This window comes from Archocentrus centrarchus, chromosome 3, assembly GCF_007364275.1.
Source record: "Archocentrus centrarchus isolate MPI-CPG fArcCen1 chromosome 3, fArcCen1, whole genome shotgun sequence".
NCBI classification, from domain to species: Eukaryota; Metazoa; Chordata; class Actinopteri; order Cichliformes; family Cichlidae; genus Archocentrus; species Archocentrus centrarchus.
This window is the reverse complement of record NC_044348.1, coordinates 6439436-6460900: the sequence shown is the minus strand read 5'-3', so window position 1 is coordinate 6460900 and position 21465 is coordinate 6439436. Positions and strand designations below refer to the sequence as shown.

The window sequence follows — 21465 nt, the reverse complement described above, 5'->3', positions numbered from 1 at the left end:
CCAGGGAAACCCTGAATACACAGAGATCTTACATAAATAAAGGGTTTGAAGGATTTGACGAATTCATTTATGAAACATTTTTTTTCAATTGTGACTATATAAAAACATGTTAAAGATGCTTTAATATGTGCACTGCTACCATGCAATAAATGATTCACTATAGCAGAAAACACCCCACTGGATGATGGACAGAGATATTTTTCAAGAAATATCAATATTTGAATTTCTAAGAAGTTTCATGTTCGTGCATGAGCTCTAAAAATATATATCATCTCTTAAGGATGTGTAATCAAGAGCAGACAAAGCTGAGTAGCACTCCAGCCCCTCTTTAAGCCGGTTTAGCATGTGGCCCTCCAAACTTTGCACTGTGCTGACACCATTTTCACAGCCTTTACATACTGTCCCATTCAATTGACCTTTCTTAAGCAAGGGGCTGACACCTTGCATATGAATCACGAACATCAACTTTATGGCTCTCTCCTGTGAATACATTTTGAACATTAGCCCGAGGATATTTCTTTTATGATGGTTTGACTGAGAATGATATTAGGCCATTAATTACTTGAGTCATTCCTCTTTTGCTGGCGCCATCACACATGCAGCCATCTATCATGACTTGTAGTGAGGGTAAAAAAAAAAGTAAGAGAGAGAGAGACCCATCTGTTGGGCATTCATAAATACATTCATTTTCTTTGGGGAGTCAATGACTGGCCAAACACTGAATGATCGCTCCACGGATGCCACTGTGGAGCCAGCTATCACTGACCATCTGATGCCCAGAGCAATATCCAAGAATTCTGCGTCTGCAAAGTGAAGAGCTCAATTAACTGAGATTTCTGCTTGCAGAGCTGGAGAACGAACTGATTAAATGTGAACACTTATCGTACAATTCATCAACTCCACTTCTGCCCACATACACACACACACACACACACACACACACACACACACACACACACACACACACACACACACACACACACACACACACACACACACACACACAAGCCTAAAGTATTCTGTTACACAGTTAGAAAAATAAATAAATAAGATCAGGCTGATGCCAAGGTCAATGGATAAAAACAGTCTGCAGCATAATGACAATGAATTGCTTGGAAGACAAATTTATATGCCAAAACAAATAACCGTCTGGACCACTTTGTAATATGTGTTTTCAAAGAATACACAACAAGCAAGTTACATTTAGATTTAGACTTAATCTGTGGTTGGACTGGAGACAAAAGTTTCTCCTTTCAGGTAAATATATACTATATCTGATTTATAAAAATGAATAAATAAAACACCATGAAAAAGGTAACTGAAATGCTGGCTCATTACTCATTTATAATGAGGTGTCAACAACAACAACAACAACAACAACAACAACAAAAAAAGCAGACTGGGTACACCTTTATATGGTCTGATATAACAGAAGAAAACAATTTAAAACTATTAATTCCAAAAATATGCACAGACCAAACATCAACACCAAAATGGAAATCTTTACTTGAAGGGTTTTTTTTCTATAATTCGATCAATGAGCACAGTTTAAAAGCAACAAACCTGGGGACCCATGCTAGTCACTTAAAGCACCAGCCCCTTGCCAACTTCCCCAACTCTCAAAACATTAGGGTAAGTTTCATACTGGATTTAGCAAACAAAGAGGGTTTCAGTGAGCCTACGTCACATGCTGAGAGATGCGTCGTGGTTGTCACAAGTGTTTAGGGATATAGATAGTAAAATCTGATTTTATTTAGTGCTGCTTTGCATACATTTATGGGCTGTGTCACTCTCTTTTTGTGCTTGTGAAGAAATGCCGCTTTGTTGCACCAGCTTACTCCCAGATAGGGTACAGCTGTTCTCCCAGTGTTTGCTCTCCTCTTTCTCACGCAGAAACAATTTTCCATTTGTGAATTCCCACCCCATCCCCCACCGCCCAAAAAAAAAATCCCCATAATTCTAGATTTCCCCTGTAGCGTCACGAGGTCCTTACCCTTTAAATACACCTACACTGAGCACTTTTTGCATCCAGTCATGGGAACACCAGTGTTAAGAGTGACATAGTTAAAGGTTGAGGCAACAAGAACAGGCAGGCTCTGGGGAGGCAGGTGGAGTCACTGTGCAAGCCATACAAAACAGAGACACTTAAAAACTCTCTGAGAGCCACTACTGCTTTGCGTTCCAACTCTTAAGTGAAGAAAACAGGATGAGAGGATAAGTCTTGGAGTGGGAGGCAGCAAAAAAGCAAGCTTGCAATAGGAAGCCAAGATGAAAGTAAATAAGAGTTGGGAAGTTTTTAGAAGCACAGCAAATATCTTTGTTGCCTGTCAGGACTGTAGTGAACCCCGTTTTCATGCTAGCAGGCAAAAGCTGGTTACAGAAAGAGTAGACCATCAGATTCCAGCAATATGTTAGAGAGCGAGAGAGTAAACACACAACCTTAAGCAGCAGTAATCAACAAGGCACAGGGACTTCATTATCTCAGTATGAATGAAACCTGAATTGTTGTGGTGTCCATGTGAAACTTCACTGCAGATAGTGCTGCTCACTTAGAGTTGCCATATTCAGATTGATCTGATTTGGAAAAGGAAAAAGAAAAAAAAAAGAGCAAGGCTACAACTAACAACGTCTTCCATTCATTAAATTATTCAATTCTAAAGAGAAAGGTAACAGACAGGTGCATGCTCAATAGCATAGCAAACAGCCATGGTTAGTGTGCAGGTTGCAGTTATAGGATGGCAAAGCTGTTACTTACAGTCTTCAGGTCATTTTTCAGACTCTGTAGATTTCTGACATGCGGTTGAAAGACAAATCACATGAGAACATTCCCTTCTGGGCTCTGCGTATCTGACGAACAGCTCTGAACTTGTTCGCAGCACAGACACCTCGGTGTGAGCTCTGTAAAAGAGGAGGGCTGTGCCCCAGCTGCCTTCCACATGAAGACAAGACTTGCATCTTCAGAACCTTGTTAGTTCTCTGAAAAGGCCACCGACTAGTTTGGAATATTAAGCAGCTCATGCTGTCGGAAATCAAAAGGATTTTGGGAGAGAGTGGGAAGTTTCAAAAAGGCTTTGATGGTATATATCGTTCAATCTCCAGAAGATATGACAGGATGAAAAAAAAATAAAGACAGGAGAACAAAGAGCCTCTGAGGGAGGAGGGAGGCAGAGGTTATTCTTCTCCCCTCACAATTCTGAATATGCATATATCATTATTCCTCAATCAGAGCGTCTTGCTCTTAAAATGTCAAGACTTCTGACTGAAAAGACGAAAAAGCAAAAGACAGAAATAGAAACTAAGAATGAAGAAATGGGACACCAAATGTTTCAGGTCATTCATCATATCAGACACACAAGTAAGATGGTCGCACTTCAAGCAATATACAAATGTAGAGCATAGTTAAATAATTAATAAGTCTGAGGCCTGGCAGCACTGTTTCTTTAAAAAAGGGGGGTTGCAGCTGTAGATAGGGAAAACCACACCAAACTTTGTAATGCAAATGTTATGTGACTTGGAAGGTTCACTTTCTGAGTCTGATCATTCCTGTCGTGGGAGGGGAACATTAATGAGGATCTGAGGATGGAAAGATACCGTTTCCTGCTGTAGAAAAAGCATATTATGAATCCATGCTTCTTCTCTAGTTTAAACTAAAAAACAGTTACATAATGAAATGATTACTAGATGCCTGAATAATTACAGAAACAACGAGATCCCTCTGAAAATCCTGAAGGACACAAATGTGCACGGCATGTTTCTTAATGTGACTTTGAGACAAATATGTTGATTTAACAGCACCCTGTTGTATTGTGAGAATTGCCATCACTCTGAGAGGAGATTAGATTAAGCATAATAGCATGTCTCCTGCAATATGCCTTTCCTTCAATCATAGTAAAATAGATTGTTGCCAATAAAAATGGATTCTTTCAGGAATACATCTGAAATCTAATTTTTAACTTTTAAGAGAACAAAGTTGTTCGAGACCTAAAGAGACGATGAAGATGGTTGAGACAGTGAGATTTAATATGTAAAGCACATTGGCTCACACAGCTAAAGAATTTGACAGAAATGTCAAGAGACTGCGGGCCATCCAGCAACAAGGTTGAACATGTGTGGCAATGAAAAAAAGGCTGTTCAGAGGGAAAGTAAAAGCCCTGAGGCGATTTTTAAAAATGTCTCTTTCTAGCTGACCTTGGCTTTGCCATATCCTGCAGGTTTACCTTTAACTGGCCTTACCAAGCAAATTATTACCCCTGTCAAGGCTCCAGTGTCCTGCCAATCTTCTGCTTTCTCTACCTTGAATGCAATTGCTCTTGGATATTTCTGCTCAATTTTGTTCTGTAGCTTTAAGTCAAACCTCTTTTCGTTTATCCATACATGATATTTTCCTATGGTAGCAGCGAGATATATAAACTGAATTAGGGAGATTGTAATTCTGTTTTTTAATTGTGAGGATCGAGGAATGTAATGTTCTAACTTTACAGATTGCACAACAGGGCCATGCCAGTTCCATGACACTGTTCAGAAGTCTTTCATGTTGTAACTCAGTTTCTAACCCAGAATATCCATGTGCGCGGCTATAACACTTCTGTCACGGTCCAAATGTCCACTGGAAGCATTTCAGAAGCAGAGTATCTGCAAACTCTCCTTCCCTCACAGTGTATTTTATCACAAAGATAAGTTACATGTAAACAAATGACATGTAGTGAGGGTAACTGGTTGAATGTTTCTCTTACTTGCAGCCACAAATAGATGTACGGGAGATCTTGGACCAATAACATGACAAATAAAAAGAACAACAAATGTGCTAATTGTGTCACACTGGCGAGGTTCTTTGACAATTCCAGAGCAGTTGCCATTACACATGTATGCGGTTATTTATAGCACTGCTGCATACCATTTCATCATCTTAGACGTATACACACACACACACACATCTAGGCAGATGCACACAATGTTCTATAGATGGGGTGACAATCTTTGATGAAGTCTTTCTTGATACTCATACAAAATCCAAGAATACAACCAAACTTTGCACTTATTCGTCTTAGAAGGCTGTAAAAAGCTCGAGCAGTCAATACTTTTACTCTGAGTTACTCTGAGTAATTCCCTGTCTGTTGGTCAGTTGGTAAGGTCGCAGATAATGACGTGATAATGACCAAAAAGAACAAAAAGAAAAAAGAAAACCAAACACACAAAAAATGTCCAAAAAGGTCAAATAAACCTCAGACAAACTATTTACAATAATCCACAGATAAGGTATCAATCAATTACATCCCACACGAACAAGGATCTTCCCTGGGTAGTACTATCAGTGTCCCTTATAGATTAGATGCACAAAGTCAGTTGAAGATATGACATTGAAATAGCCAGGGCCCATCACATTCGTCAGTGCTAACAGGGCTGTCAGAGCTGAGCTGAATAGCAAATATGCTAGTCAGTCATGGGGACAGTTATAAAGTAGACAGAGGCAGCAGAGAAACAGAGGAGAGGAGACATGTCTGTACTGTAATGGTACAGCGAAGCCTATTTATGCAGCTGCACTTCTTCATGTGTAGCTCTAGAGATACGGTAAATTCACTCTTCTTTCTGCAGTCAGCTTTCATAAATTTTTGCAGTACTCATAATGAGACTTCAGGTATAACAACAAAAAAAAAACACAACAGGAATCAATAAACTTTTATTCAAATGACCACGCACAAGTCTCTAAGCTAGACACTGATGCTCACTAGTATAAAAAGGCAAACACACGCAGTAAGTGACATTGGAAGGAAACTGTATAATCAAGACTTTTAATGAAACATTACAAGTGATGTAATTTTGACTTCATTATTACAACCATCCACAAAAAAAAAGAAAGAAAAAACTGAATATAAATTCAAGAATGCCATGCTTACAAGTCAATCTCTGTGTTTTGACTAAAGTCTCGTGAAAACATGAATAATCTCTGTCTTCACCAAGTCTTGATCTCCTCCTATTGTGCACTAGCCAGCACTGATTTATAGCATTCAACTGGGGCTCTGCTACCACAAGCAGGTTAGGTGAAGTGCAACAAACAAGAGTCCCCAGAAGGGTCCCACTCATGGGGAGTAAAAGCAAACTATGCAGAAAGGCCAGCAGATTTAAACCTTCTTGCTGTGAGGCAACAGAGCTCACCACTCAGCTATTGTGCTTCCCCATTGTGTGGTAAATAGTTTTCTAATTTTGAGGTAATAATTGGGAAAAAAAAAAAAAAAAAAGCTGTCTGAACACAACCAGTTAGCCCCAGCTTAAATCCTCTTTGGCCTGCCAGTTTGAGCAGAAGCTCATTAGTGGAGAAGCTGCTGAAATAACTACAAAAAATGTACTGCTCATTTGTATGTGGGAAAATAACAACAGAAAGTAAATTAGCAAGCCTAACGCTTCGGTCTATGCACCAGTGTCCACAACATCTGGCTGCATCACGCTTGCTGGACGTGCTGCCACTTGCTATCTAAGCTCTTCGCAAAACTCACTTGTCAGTGTACAGAAATGCACATAATTACCAACAACCGAATTACTTTTATTTTTTAATTTTACATTAAGGATTTGAGGCTGACATTACAAATAAAAATAAATAAATAACATTAATGGTATTTCATTTAACTGCTTCATTCCACATTTTAAAAATATCTTCAGTGGCTGCTCATATTTAACACTGGTAGTTGTGAAGGTTTTACATAAGTTAATTAACTAATCATGGGTCTTATGATCCCAAATGTTTTGCCTTTAGCTGAAGTATTTGGCTGCTAACATGTATTCAGACACGAGGCTCCAAAAGAGCCATGAAAATCTGAGTGCTGACGAAGCAGGTGCAGTGGTTGCAGCTAAATTCTTTTGGGATTTCTTCCAAGCTTAGCATGTCCACCCAATCCAATAAAGACTTAACAGGTCTCTTGGCCCAAGGTCACGCTTCCTACCCTAAAAGAAGGAAAACTTCATTTGCAGGCCTAATCAAGCGTGAACGTCACAAGGGCATAGCGAAGGAAGGTCACGGAAGGCTAATTTTGCTTGGGGAAGATGAGACAGCTTTCAGTCTCCTGGTTTTGCAATATTGGAGGGTGTCGAGTTGTAAAGATGGCTATTAAAACAATTAACTAAGACATTCTTTATCCACATTGGGTAGTTAGAGTGGATAGCTCTTATGAGAGTGAATGCAAAATGGTAGCCCAGGGAAATTTCACTACTCAAGCTTCATGCACTGAGCCCTTCAATTATCGAGCTGGATGGAAAAGAACTCCTCACAAAAACAACTGTTAAATTATTCTTGTGGCCAACTACTTCCCTGCTTTGACAAGAAGCGGAGAAAAATATCACAGTTTAACGCTGCACAGACTGTTTTAGTTACTACTATAGAGAGTGCAAAACATGTCTGTGACCACCCTCAACCCAGCTGAGCTGACTGCTCACACACTCATTCAAACGTTCATTCATTTTGTAGCTCCAACATAGGGCAGGATTCACTGTTTAGTAGGGCTGCAACTAAAGATTATTTTGGTAGTCGACTAATCTGTCAATTATTTTATCTATTAGTCAACAATTATTTCAAGCTTACCTCACACTTGTTCAAGCCTGCCCACCTATTAATATCACCTTGTTGTCACTTCTCACAATTAAGGTAATGACCCATAAAAATAAGAGTTTGTAACTAATCAAAAGTATTTTTAACATTAAAGTGACCATCACAGTAAATATCAAATAAACAATGCATATTAAAGTGAATGCAATTTTTATTTTTAAATGAAAATATAAAGTGCAAGTAAGTAAATAAAAGTTACCTTCTTCTTCGTTAGTATAGCTGTTATTGGCAGACAATGGAGGCAATACTGCCCCCATATCTTCCTGCAGTGTATTGCAGTTACAAAATCACATGATAAGCAGAAGAAAATGGATGGATGGGTTTTAGAATATGACGCCATGACATTAAAATTCCACATTGACCAATTTTTGTAGTTGATGTTATCGAGTATGTCGACAAATCGTTGCAGCCCTACTGTTTAGAGACTCACTTTTCTGTTCTCATTTTTAAAATATCAAACAAGCATTAAAAAAAAAATAGCTGAAATTAATAGGGTCACTCACTCTGTCCATAAAATCTCAAACATTAGTGAAAAACACCTGTCAGAATGCTGCAGAGTTCAAGGAGGACATCTTTGTCTGACCAACAGTTTAAAAATAATATATTTAGTTTACTATGACATAAGACAGGCTGAAAATATTTGGCATTTTTGCTTGAAAAAATGTCTCAAATTTGTTGCAGTTTAATTTTCTGCTGATAAATACTTTGACTTGTTTAAGGTCTACTATGTTCAAATCTCTCAATATCAATCAAATATTAACACAAACAACACTTCCTGCAGCTGCTTCTTGAGCAAGAGCCAAGTGACTCATCACTTTATGTGTTGCCAGTTTTTATTCACTGATATTTTGGTGCAATTTTACTCAAGCTCGTGCATTTGTGCACAATTAACACTAGTTAAGTTATAACGAGTTATAACAAAAGGAATTTGGACAAGTAAACACATACACACACACACTCGACTGGCACAAATACGCCCAACCCAGGACAGCCTTGACAAACATGCTGTTTGTACCACTTGTGCCAAGTTTTTTTTTTTTTTCCCCTTCTTTCTACCTCAGTTCCAATTCAAATATTTGAACAAGTGAATGACTGTAGTGACTAAAAGTGAAGTGAGAAGCATTTGGGCTGTTAATAATGCCTTTTGTGTTATACTAACTTTTACTGCACAAAACAAATGCTGAGAGACAACACAGTGGCATCTCTATGCAATGCCGCTGAAAAGACACTTGCAGTAAGACGACTACATTACTAGTTTACATGTGTGATTAACTCATAAATATAAAAAAAAACTGCAGTGCTGTGGGTTCTTTGGTTTGAGTACTGATGAAAGATGGGACAGAAGGCGAAGGCACAAGCACACCACACAGGATCATGAGCCAGCCAACCAGAGCAACTCGCTCCCTGTAGAGTGTTACAATTCCTTGGAAAGCCTGGTTGGACCCACCAGCTCTTAATCCAATCTACATCTATAATGCTAAATTTGTGTTAGACACATTTAAAGACTTGTTTTACCTAAAGTTCAAAAGTAAAGTGCATAACAAGACAGGACTGTGTCCCTTTTCCAGGGCCACTTTCTTTAGCTCTGCAGGGTGGTATTTAGCGGGATGGAGGGATATAGCAGAAAGTGCCTGAGGGCGGGTTATGGCTACAAAGAATGCAAACATAAGCTGTCTGCGTGTTGCCTTTGAAGCAGGCTATGGTTGGCTGTACTGTGGAGGTCACAGGGCAAAGCAACAGCAGTGTCCCACAGAGAAACTGGGCTCGCCCAACCCCCCTCGACCCACCGTTTAATATGAACAAAGAGTGAAGGCTAAAAACTTAAGAAACATGTAGATTGAAGACTTACAAAAACAACCATTATGATTAATTAAAAACAAAGGCAAAACAGGCTGTAACACAGTTTAACAACATAATTTATAGAATTTGGGACAAGGCCTTTGTCACACCAAAGAACTAACATGCCCAAATGGCTTGTCTTCTCTAACATGGTTCAACAAACTCATCTCAGAGCACTGACCCGAAGGGACACAGAGCACCAAGCAGCTTCCCTGCACAAGTGTAACTATAGCAAAGCAGTAAAAGGATGGATCTCAGTGCTGTCAGGTGGAACACTGAGATCAGTCCCTGGCACTTCCACTACAGTAAGCTATGGCTGGTAGGGGTCCAATGTGGAGTCTGCCAAGTCTCTTGGCCTGAACACAGCAAGAATTTGTGACTGATTGCTTAATCTGGCAGTATTGATCTGAAAATGGGAAAATATTATATACAAATCATATAATCAGGGTGATTTTCTTTCAACTTCATTATGCTGAATACCCAAACATGAACTGCATGAAAGAGACAAATCCTCTACCAACCACCATCAGTTTACCAGTTATCAGAGGATCAGTGACCAGGATAAATTTTATGCATCAGGGGTTTGAGTTTTAGGAAGTGACATCCATGCATCCAACACAGAGAAGACCTTTGTGTATTAGCTCATTATTAATCACTGTGGGAAAAACTGCACTTTGTGTGCACTGGAGACAAAAATCCCAGCAGGAACCAGTTCTAAAAAATAGAGCAGTGGGAAAGACCATTTTAGACATGTGCTCCATGCCATTAATCTGACTGCATCTGAACTTCAGTGTCATGTCTTTTCTGTAAAAGTAATGATGACAATCTTACTATAGAGTTCTTACACATTTTTAACAGTACAACTCCATGAATGTTCTACAACTTTTTTATGGCCGGGAAGATTTCCTGGCAGGACATTCTGAAATGTCAGAATAAGTTCACATCTAAATGTACTTACAGAGTTCACATTCTTCCACATTTTAAACTAAAAACAGAACTTTAAAGTGTATTTCAATGTCAAAACTAAGTTCGTTAACCATGAGATGAAGTAAATTTCTAGATCTTCCAGTCTGTTTTCTGTTGAATAGATGACACTGATAAAAAAACAAGGTCCACCATGACACAATCTTATTTCCAGCTCTTATGGATTAAAATTGAGCTCTTTATTTACCCCCCCGTCTTGGTGAATCTTGAGCAAATTATACTCCGGGTTTTTAAAACTGCTTTCTGGAACATGCTTCAGAAGGTACAAGTCTCAAGAGATAAATGGCGCTCACTACCAGTCTTTATGCCCTACACCATAATAGAGTTGCGACCACAACCATCTACACCAAATATAAAGGCTTTCATTTTGACTATAACTGCATGATGGATGTGAATAATGCAGCAAAGTACTCGACAACTGTGAGAGCCCTCTGTGTTTCCCCTGCAACTTGTTGTATACAGCACAGGTTTTGCCACTTTGAAAAAAATAACTCAGTGAGGAGATAACAAGTCTTATCCAGTAAGCTGACCATTTTCCAGAAATATTTGTAACTAATCGTTTTTAGCCTTTGGCCAAATGGAATATGTCTGTGTTGGTGATTTCAGTGTGTCTTTGTGAGCTGGATGGATATGCTGACATGCTATATGGCTCACTTTTATTGACACCGCAAGCTGATGTTGGACAATTCACGTTAGCAACCACTGCATTGTTCTTCTTGGACTTCATGCATTAATTATATTGCAGGTTGTGGTGTGTTTTCAAGCACTTGAATAAGTTAGTTGTGTTGCTTTGCAGCAAATATACACCTCTACAACACTTTTCATATGATTTGTTCCTGGATAACACCCATGTGCTAAGCCAGACATTTGAATTTTGTTGCAAATTGTTTTTTTTACTGTAGCATTACCCATCCACAATAGTCCAAGAAACCTCAAGCTGCACAGTCCAGGGAGCAGCTGTGATTGGAACATGCAGACATGGGGTCAGGCGCTGATTTAGGGAGTGCTTGATTTGCTTTGCGTTCTATTGGTGGAGAACACATTTTACTATCACTTGATGGTGTTCATTTAACTGTGGAAATCCCAAATAGTGAAGAAGCTTAAAATCTGAAGATTAAAATCTTGCACAGCTCTAACCTAACCTAACTTATCACAGCTGATGATTAGCCACCTGTACTGACTATAGCACCTGCAATTTGAGCTTTGTTTCTGGACACACCACCTCAAATGGTCTTTTTTTGATTGCGGATGAGAAAGAAACACTGCACCATCACATCAAGAAATGAGGTAATGAAGATGAGATTGTCTTTGAACAGCAGCAGTGTAGCTAAGGCTCCTTTAGCATGGCTATGTAGACATACTCCATCCCAGCTGTCATAGGCTGAGAGGCAGGGTACACCCTGGACAGGTCACTAGCTTGTCATAGGACTAAAACAGAGAGAGACAACCATTCGCTCTCACATTTATAGCTATGAGCAATTTAGAGTCACCAATTAACCTAACCCCTATAACTGCATGTCTTTGGACTGTGGGAGGAAACTGGAGTACCCGAAGAACATAGACACAAACACAGGGAGAACATGCAAACTCCACACAGAAAGGCTCAATAGGTTCCTTTCGATGCGGAGGAGCAGCAGCTCTACTTTAAGCCCCTCCCGACTGGTTGCGCTCCTCACCCTGTCTCTAAGCGAGAGACCAGCCACCCTTTGGATGAAGCTCATTTCTGCCGCTTACAGTCGCGATCTTGTTCTTTTGGTCACTACCCAAAGTTCATGACCACAGGTGAGGGTAGGGACGTAGACTGACCAGTAAATTGACAGCTTTGTTTTCACGCTCAGCTCCCTCTTCACCAAAACAGACCGGTGCAGTGTCTGCATCACTGCAGACACAGCCCCAATCCATCTGTCAATCCCTTTTTCTGTGACTTGTAAACAAGACCCCGAAAATACTTGAACCCCTCCACCTGGGGCAGCAACTCGTCCCTGAGCTGGAGTGGACATGCCACACTCTTCTAAATCTGAGGACCATGGCCTCAGATTTAGAGGTACTAATTCTCATGCCAGTCACTTCACATTCGGCTGGGAGCTGTTCCGCTGCAAGCTGGAGGCCACCACCAGATGAAGCGAACAGGACCGCATCATCCGCAAAGAGCAGAGATGAGATCCTGAGGCCACCAAGGCGGAAGCATTCTGCTACTTGGCTATGCCTAGAAATTCTGTCTATAAAATTTATGAACAGAATCTGTGACAAAAGGCAACCCTGGCGAAGTCCAACACCCACAGGAAACAAGTCTGACTTATTGCCAGCAATTCAGACCAAACTCTTGTTGCAGTTGTACAGGGACCGAATGGCCCGCAACAATGGGCCAGACACCCCATACTCCCGCAGCACCCCCTACAGGGTACCCCGAGGGACGAGGTCGAATGCCTTGTCAAAGCCCACAAAACACATATAGACTGGATGGGCAAATTCCCACGCACACTTGAATATCCTTGAGAGGATACAGAGCTGATCCAGCCTTCCGTGACAAGGACAAAAACCACATTGTTCCTCTTGAATTTGAGGTTTGACTAATGGATGGACCCTCCTTTCCAGCATCCTGGCATAGACCTTACTGGGGAGGCTGAGGAGTGCGATCCAGCGATAGTTGGAGCACACACTCCTGTCCCCCTTCTTAAAGATGAGGACCACCACCCCTGTCTGCCAATCCAGTGGCACCGCCCCAGATCTCCACTCAATGTTCCAGAGGCGTGTCAACCAGGACAGCCCTACCACATTCAGAGCCTTTAGGAACTCAGGGCAACTCTTGTCCAACCCGGGGGCCCTGCCACCGAGTTGTCCCCCACGTCCCCAGACTCTGCTTCCACTACAGAAGCCATGTTCAAAGCTTTTCAAAGCTTTATTTATTTATTTTAAACTACGCTGCAGCTAGTAACTTTTATGAACCACTCTGTAGTCTGAATCTAAACGTCATGCAGTTACATAACAGATAAACATGCAGATCACAACTACACAAGTCTCCTGTATATTTGTGGGTGGCTGTGGCTCAGTAGTTACACAGGGTCATACACTAATCAGAAAGGTCAGTGGTTCAAGCCCCAGCAACTGCTGTGGATAGTGTATATCCAGTGGTGTGTGGGTAGACTGTATGCACAGAATAATATGTTGCATGAATGGGGCTTCAGGTGTAAAGTGCTTTGAATGGTCAATAACACCAGAGGAGCACGCTATAAATACTTTTTTTTTAAGTTACTGAGCTAAAAATAAAACAGAACTGGAGACGTGTCATCTCTACCAACTGTTTTTTAATTTGCAATTAAAAAATAAAAAAAAAAAGCACTGCATACACACACACACACACACACACACTGCTCTTAGTGACAATTAAAGAGAATTAAATGTTCAAAGTGTGGTTACACTTCACTAGAGGCAATGCTGACAATGCTAGTTGCCACAAGCGTAACAAGTCATTTGTACATGTGTCAAATATTTCACATCTACACTGGCTCCCTAGCCATGAGTCTGAAGGAAACCAAGAGAAACATGCAAGATTGAGTCATGTTATCACACTAACTGTTGCTATAATCAAGCCAAAAAATATGATGACTTACTCTGCTGTAGGGAGGGCTTGTGCAGAAATCTGAAATCAACTGTTGCTCAGAGGAGAGACTTTTGAAAAAATGCCACACAACAGCCAGTGCTAAAACAAAGTCAAATTGAAGATTCCTATACAGTACTTGTTAAAATACCTAATACCTAAACAATAGATGGATTTATGGTCCGAGTAAACTGCGTATTTGATGGAACAAATATCACCATAACACCCCTCCTACTACATGTCTCCAACACTGGATAGAGGGAAATCTGAGTTGCCTGTAATTAACTTTTCACCACCAACAACCTGACACTGACACCCGGTTCTTGCTGCGGCTGGCCAGCTCTGTGGAGAAGAGGAAAAAGCTGACTGTACCTTTTAATCCAGCTCTCTTCCTTCACTCGCAACCCTGGCACTTATCACATGTATGTTTCCCTGGAGGAACTGTCTGAAAATGCACACCATGCTCACTGTTTTTTAACAATATCTAATCTCCCCATCCCTTCCCCCTTCTGTATGACTCACAACTACAAACGCTTGATTTTCAATGAGGATGGACCACACATCCTAATAACCAGTTCCGAGAGACATTAAGCAGCCTTTAGATCTTTGCTGCTGCCGATTCTTGTTGAGACAGACATGCTTAGACTTGAAGCAGTACAATAACAAGGAATGATATTTATTCACACGCATCTGCAAAATACAAACAGCAGGTACAATCAATGCAACTAGTCTCAAGTTTACGTATGATAATGTCTACATGGTACACATCTAGGGCTGCAACTAAAGATTATTTTGGTAGTCGACTAATCTATCAACTATTTTTTTGATTGCTCAATTAGTCAACGATTATTTCAATCTTACCTCACCTGTTCAAGCCTGCCCACACTGTGAATATCACCTTGTTGTCTCCTCTCACAAGTAAAATAATGACCCATAAAAATACAAGTTTGAAACTAATCAAATATATTTTTAAACAGTGTGACCATTAAGTGAATGTAATTTTTATTTTTTTTAAATGAAAATATCCATCCAGCCATCATCTTCTGCTAATCCTGTTCAGGGTCGCGGGGGAGCCCCCCTATGAAAATATAATGTGCAAATAAGTAAATAAAAATGGCCTCTGTCCAAAAGTTCAAATAAGGATTCAGATTAAATCAAAAAGATTTTTCCATTAACAGGGTATCAACGTGACGCACTCAAACGTACCCATTTAGAGCTGACGTCACAGCTCCAGGGTGCCAGCGTTTTAAACGCTCACATATTGTAGTGATGCTGCCGTGGAAGGAAAGCTTTGCTTTGCTCAGTCTGCATTCAACTTTATTTTTGTTTTCTGTGAAATGCTCCTACACCTTTGACAGTCTGTCTCCATTTTCTTTCATTTTCTCCACCCTCCTCACTGTTCCACCATCGTTATGTTGTTCACGTTACTTTCTTCTTCTTGAGTATTGCAGACAATGGAGACAATACTGCCCCCATATCTTCCTGTAGCGTATTGCAGTTACAAAATCATGTACGTGGTTTTAGAATATGACGCGTCAACATTAAAATTCCACATCGACTAATTTTTGTAGTCGACGGTATCGATTATGCTGACGAATCTTTGCAGCCCTACACACATCTGGTTTCCACTTTGCTCTCACTTTGCAATAATAACACGACAAAAATAAATAAATAAAATGACCAGAGTTCAGTATAAAACACTGTTACCATTTAACAGCTCCCTGCACTTTTATACTTCAGCCAGAAGGACACTTGACAGTTCCAGGCAGTGTGTTGAAATGTGCTGATTAAGGGCACTCATCAGAGAAGAGACTGAAATGGCTCTGGAAGGACACATGTCGACAATAAATCAAAGCACAATGACATAAAATTGCAGTGTACCAAATTCAGCAGATAGCCCTAAATAGGACTGTGTTTAATATGTACTGGAGACAATGGACTAAACAGAGTTGTTACAATGAATGTGTCACAATGCAGCTGATTAGCATCTCTGGTGCTCTGTGTCTACACTGGAAGTACTCGGTCACAGTACCGAACTGTAGGTCACTCAATACACCAATGTAGTTGCATCTGTACAATGTATGGGATGAGGAAAAAAAGACTACATACAGGAGTGATCAAAATGGGATCTGTTGCCATTTGAGACATGCATGAGATGGATGAGTGACAGGACAAATGTGACTGAAACACGTTCTTCAAGTCTTAGGACTACAATTGGATGTATTTAACACCATAAAGTGACAATTTTGTGTGGAAGGAGCAACACAAAATTCAATGAAAAGTTATGACAAGGTGTATTTTTTAATCACATTAAGAACTGGCCGTGATACATCTAAGAGAGCCAGAAAAAGCTGACTAAATTATTATTTTGCAAGTGCTTTATGGATTTCAAAGTTCTTTGTTTGGATTTAGATTGGATGTTTGTATTGCAAGTTTCATTCACAGCATTCACATGTTTGTACAAATATTTGTATATACTTCTGTCTTCTATAGGATTTTTTTGTTTTTAATCAGCTCTTTTCTGATTGGTTGAATGTAATCAGCACACTGCCAGCTTCTGCCAGTGTTCCTGCAATCTGCCACAGCTCAAAAATAGTAAGAATCCACGCTTCACAGAATAAGGTTTTGTTTCTTTATCCACGTAGGCACATTTCTATACACCCTCGCTGGCTTTTAAACAATAATATACAAACCTCTTTTTTTCTATTAATTGGCAGCAATTCACCAATTTATTTGTTCGCTTACTCCCACCAGCTGGCTGGTACAGACTGGGGCATCGTTAACTTTTAAACAGCTTTAGTCACTACATGAGTTTTCACACATATGCAGCAGTCCTGAACTTTTCCAGATATCACCCAGATGTGTACATAAGAACACAAATGTCTGAATCAGTCAGTCTGAACACCAAACACACTTTACCCTGCCAGCTTCTGAGCACAGAGTGTGTGTGTACATTACACACACTCTGAGCACAGAGTGTGTGTAATGTACAACAGAGCCTAATAGTGTAGGCAACTGTCGGAAGACTTCACAGTGAGTGGGTGGGCTCCGTGTGTCGTGCATCCCTGACGTTCCACCCAGGAACCACCGTAATCCAAACACTCAATTTCCATTCATGAGTGTGGAGAATAATCTCCCAACACTGCCCAGAATTCAAGTGGAAAAACTGCCTATGTAGTTAAAAGTTGTAATTCTGAACAACCAAGCTTTAACGTCTATTAAAAATGTGCTAACTCTATTACAGCTTTCTGGGTGCACATGTAAAATCACAGCACCAACTGAAACCAGGTAGCCCTGAACAGGAAGTTTTAGAAAGGGATCAATGTCAATTACCAAAGTTGCCAGAATGGCTGCCACAAATGTCACAGATTTACAAGTTTCTGGATAAGAGCACTCCATATTTCAGTTTAGCTTTTGACCATAATTTTGCATTTTCAGGAGCTTCCACTGCATCACAAAATCTTCACCAATATTTTCAATGTCAGAATTGAGAGTGCACTGAAATCAATAGCAACAAAAAGAGTACATTTTCAATTTGACAAATAATATCCTGCAAAAAATAAAAATAAAAAAAGCTTTTAACATTCCAGAATTTTTCTAGCATTTATGTTGTTCAACAAAGTATGAAATTCAAAGATTTTTTAACACACACAAAGAGATATATTCAAAAGCAGGTATCGTTGAACATAAGCTACAAATCTATTGCTTAAAAAACAAAATCATGGCACACAAACATCCTCTTGTTCATACCCGCTATCACAATCCCCACTTATAGGAATAAACATACTATATGGGCCATCGATCTAAATGTAAATAAGATTGAATGCCATAAGTCTGATTTACATTTAGATAAGTGGACTTTAATTTCGTTTAGAGAAAAATCCTCATTTTCACACAAATGAATCGATACGCAGTATGATTGCTTACTAGATCAATGAGACTAGAGTTAGAGCCATAAATCAGCTGGGAAGATATACTGGCAGGATTTAGCTTAGCTTATTGCTGTGTACAATGGACAACAAACAACAGGGTGCAACATATACAAGAGAGTCACCCTGACAGCCAGAGGAAACTACAACAATAAAGTGCATAATGACAGTCGACAACTGAATATGTTTATACATGGATGGGGCTTTAAATGGCTATCTACTCCTCACGCACATAAAAAAAACAACAAATAATATGCAAATATTTTTATTAATTAAAACGATATGTCTCTTACTTCCTAAAAGTCCATTCTTAGCGGATGTGCAATCATATTTCAGAAGAATTTTGTGTCAAACTCTGATAAATTAAAACATTATAACGCCTTACAGGGGGACTGAACAATACAGATTATTCCAAAACAATAGCACATGTCAAGGCACGTGACATACTATAGATTTTGTAAACTGATTCAGCAGGGTTTGTGAGATACTACCAAGAACAACTAAATAAAATAAGCCTACACAGGTCCTTTTTCCACCAACCGTGTGCCGGTGCCAGTATTTGAACCGTTCAATGTTTTTTCCACCACGAACGCACTCGGTCCTTGGCCAAAAAACGGGTTCAACTCAGTTCATGCCACATATAAAAGGATGGAAAGTACGTACTTGTCGTCTTGCTCGTAATCACTGTCTGTGTTTACCTCTGTGCTGCACACAGACGCTGCAGTAGTTTTGTTTGGACCGTAAAATGTGTTTGCAGCACAAGAAAGGGGAGCATATCTCCCACATTTGTGCTCTTCGGCTTCCGTGTCCAGACAAGGACCTGCCCACACTCCTACGTAAAGGATCAGTTCACGAAGCGCAGTGGAAACGCAGGCCCATTCTTAAGCGTTCCACCAGTTCATTGAAACCGACACCAGCACCGGCACCTTGGAGTGGAAAAGTAGTAACAGGGTGCTGGGAGAACCACTGTGGCTAGATCTCGAATACTTAAAAAGGACCAAATCATGATTTCAAAGATCTTACAGAGTCTAGGCCTAGGTAGGTCAAAGCTGCTTTGGCAGCATGGGGACTGACAATCATCATATTTGGAGTGTTCATACCCAGAACAAATCACCTCTGACAACTGACTTTTTAACTTAACATGAAGGGAGAGACACACCCAAAGTGAGCAGCAATTTTCAAGTAAGAGATCTGGGATACTGGTGCACACTTACATAAACAAATGCAGTGCACTGTGTAGGCAGAGGCTGCACACCATTTAAAAGGCAGCTGGTGCATAAGCCAGATTCCATGCTTAGTTTAAAGGGCATATGCGCCTTCCTTGACCACATAATACAACACAACAGACTTGTCTCGATGCTAAATATACTTAAAATTCTGCTGAAAGCCAGACAGTTATTGCGGATATATTTTCCCTCTTTGCCATCACAATAAACACAAAAAACATTTAGAAACAAACAAACAAAAAAAAAAAAAGCACACATTAAACTTTGATCACTCTGACAGCTCCATGCTTTGTTTAAAGTGACAGCTTCTGCCATCAGGAAATATTTCCCCACCATTTAACAGAATCTTCATCCTATCCACTCATCACCACTCCCTGCACCTCAAGGAGAAAAACAGGAAAACCCAGAGGCTCACAGATAACCCCGTCATTACAGTTTCCCACACAGTAGTACAGCTGGCTAGAGCAAATTGGACCCATTTGTGGTTCATAACCTCAATTATTTTATAAGGAATATACTATACCTTATTGTACGTTAGTGTGTCTGTTTTTTTTTTTACAATAAATGTGTCTTTTGTAGAGCCTGACCAAACCCGTGAACTTAGTGGCAAATATCAAGTATCAATACAGATCAAAATACTGCCTGTACAGGAATGCTTTAAGAGATAAATTATTAAACTGGGGCCAAATAATCTGCAAACCTTTTCCCCCTTACTGTGACCTAATTTTCCTTGCAAGGAGTAAACAAACGTCTTAGTTTTCACAATAACACCCGACTTAAATGGATAGCATGAACACATCGGTAAACTATAAATGACCGAAAACCATTTTAAAAAAAGATCCTTAACAAACACAAACTGTTAACAGCTGTGTAGTTAACACAACGGAGAAGGCTCAGGCTCTGAAACACTGATAAGACTGTTTAAGCTCGATCTGAATATTCTGTACTCCTAAAAGCTTTTCTGCTCATAACTGGTCCTTTACCTTTAGTCTACACTAAACACACAGCTACAGAGATGTGCGGCGCCTCTGGGTGGGGTAAAAGAAAAATCCTTGCACATGTTAAAAAGATACTACCTTTTAGACCCTTAAGGAGTACCAGCATTAAAAGTCGCTATTCTGCTGCAAAGACGTATGGGTTTAAAATTCTTCAAGATACTACAAACCAACAGTAAAACTCTCGCTTCAAGCATCAATGCCTGCACGTTAGCTAACCGGTGGACAAGTTAAGTTTGTCAGTTTCATTCACAAAAAGCTTGCCATGGCTCCCTCCCTTCGCCACCTCAGCACCGCTTCATCGACAGGACAGTAACCCAGAACTGATATCACTGTGTCGAGCTGGCAAGCGAATTAGCCAGCTAGCTAGTGAGCCAGCCAAGGCACTTTATACTAAGCAGATGTATCGTTAGCATACAAGCTAACAGCGATATGCATTCCAGAGAGAGTCGACAGTGAGCTTTGAAGTTGCTGAGTGCCCCCCTCCAGCTCCTCTCTGGTTCCCTTAACGCACGCCGACCAGCTGGGGGCTTTAATTCAAGACTTAACGACAAAGTGCTTTACGAGTACAACTTAAAATGTGACAGAAGAGGAAGCGAAGACCGGCGGGGGTTTAAATGTTGCTTTGCTGGTGTTAAACTCAACTGTGAAAAAATCAGCTAGCCCTGCATATGAGTGTCTGGACAGCGGGAGCCAACAGGACGATAAGGGTAGCAACCTTACCTGCAGGATTAAAGGTGTCGTGCCAAGTCGGAGCTTGGTCAGGGACGTCAGTAGCTTCTTTTCGCTTAGTCGGTCACTTTAAAAGACCCCTGCTTTACCTCAGGCTGAACCACGGTCAACCAAAGGTACTGCCCGCCTTGTGCTGCCTCCCAGCCACAACAGCGACTGAGCACAGTTCAGTGTCTGCCTCTCACTGGGAAGAATCTGTGGCATCGCGAGAGAGGACGAGAATTCGTGGATGTCCACGGACCAATCACAGCAGCCGCCTGTAGCGAAGCCTTTGTTTTTGTTTAGGGTTTGTGTGAAAGAGGTTCGCTATAAAATAGATTATAATAGAAAAAAAAGGTTTCAAATTTTCAAATAAAAGTAAAAAAAATATATTCTTTGTGCAATCCTAGTCAGCTTGCCAAAGTGCTATGTTAATAGTTTATGGATAGTTTTAGTCTATAATCCATTTGAATAATTTGAAACCCATGTAAATAATAATAATAATAATATCAAATACAAAATACAAAAAATAATAATAATAAAAATAATTTAAAAAATACAACCTGAAATAAAGTACAAACTCATGAAC

At 40.1% G+C, this 21465-nt stretch overlaps 1 protein-coding gene across 4 annotated transcripts in view; it reads right to left on the bottom strand.

The window, feature by feature from the left end:
• The window catches only part of glceb (glucuronic acid epimerase b), a 56994-nt gene extending 35925 nt beyond the window's left edge, over positions 1-21069 (bottom strand). For all 4 annotated transcript variants that reach the window (XM_030725770.1, XM_030725764.1, XM_030725776.1 and 1 more), the window contains exon 1: positions 20889-21069. The gene's annotated coding sequence lies outside the window, so the exon portion shown is untranslated. The remainder of the gene's footprint in view (positions 1-20888) is intronic.
• Positions 21070-21465: the final 396 nt, after the last annotated feature.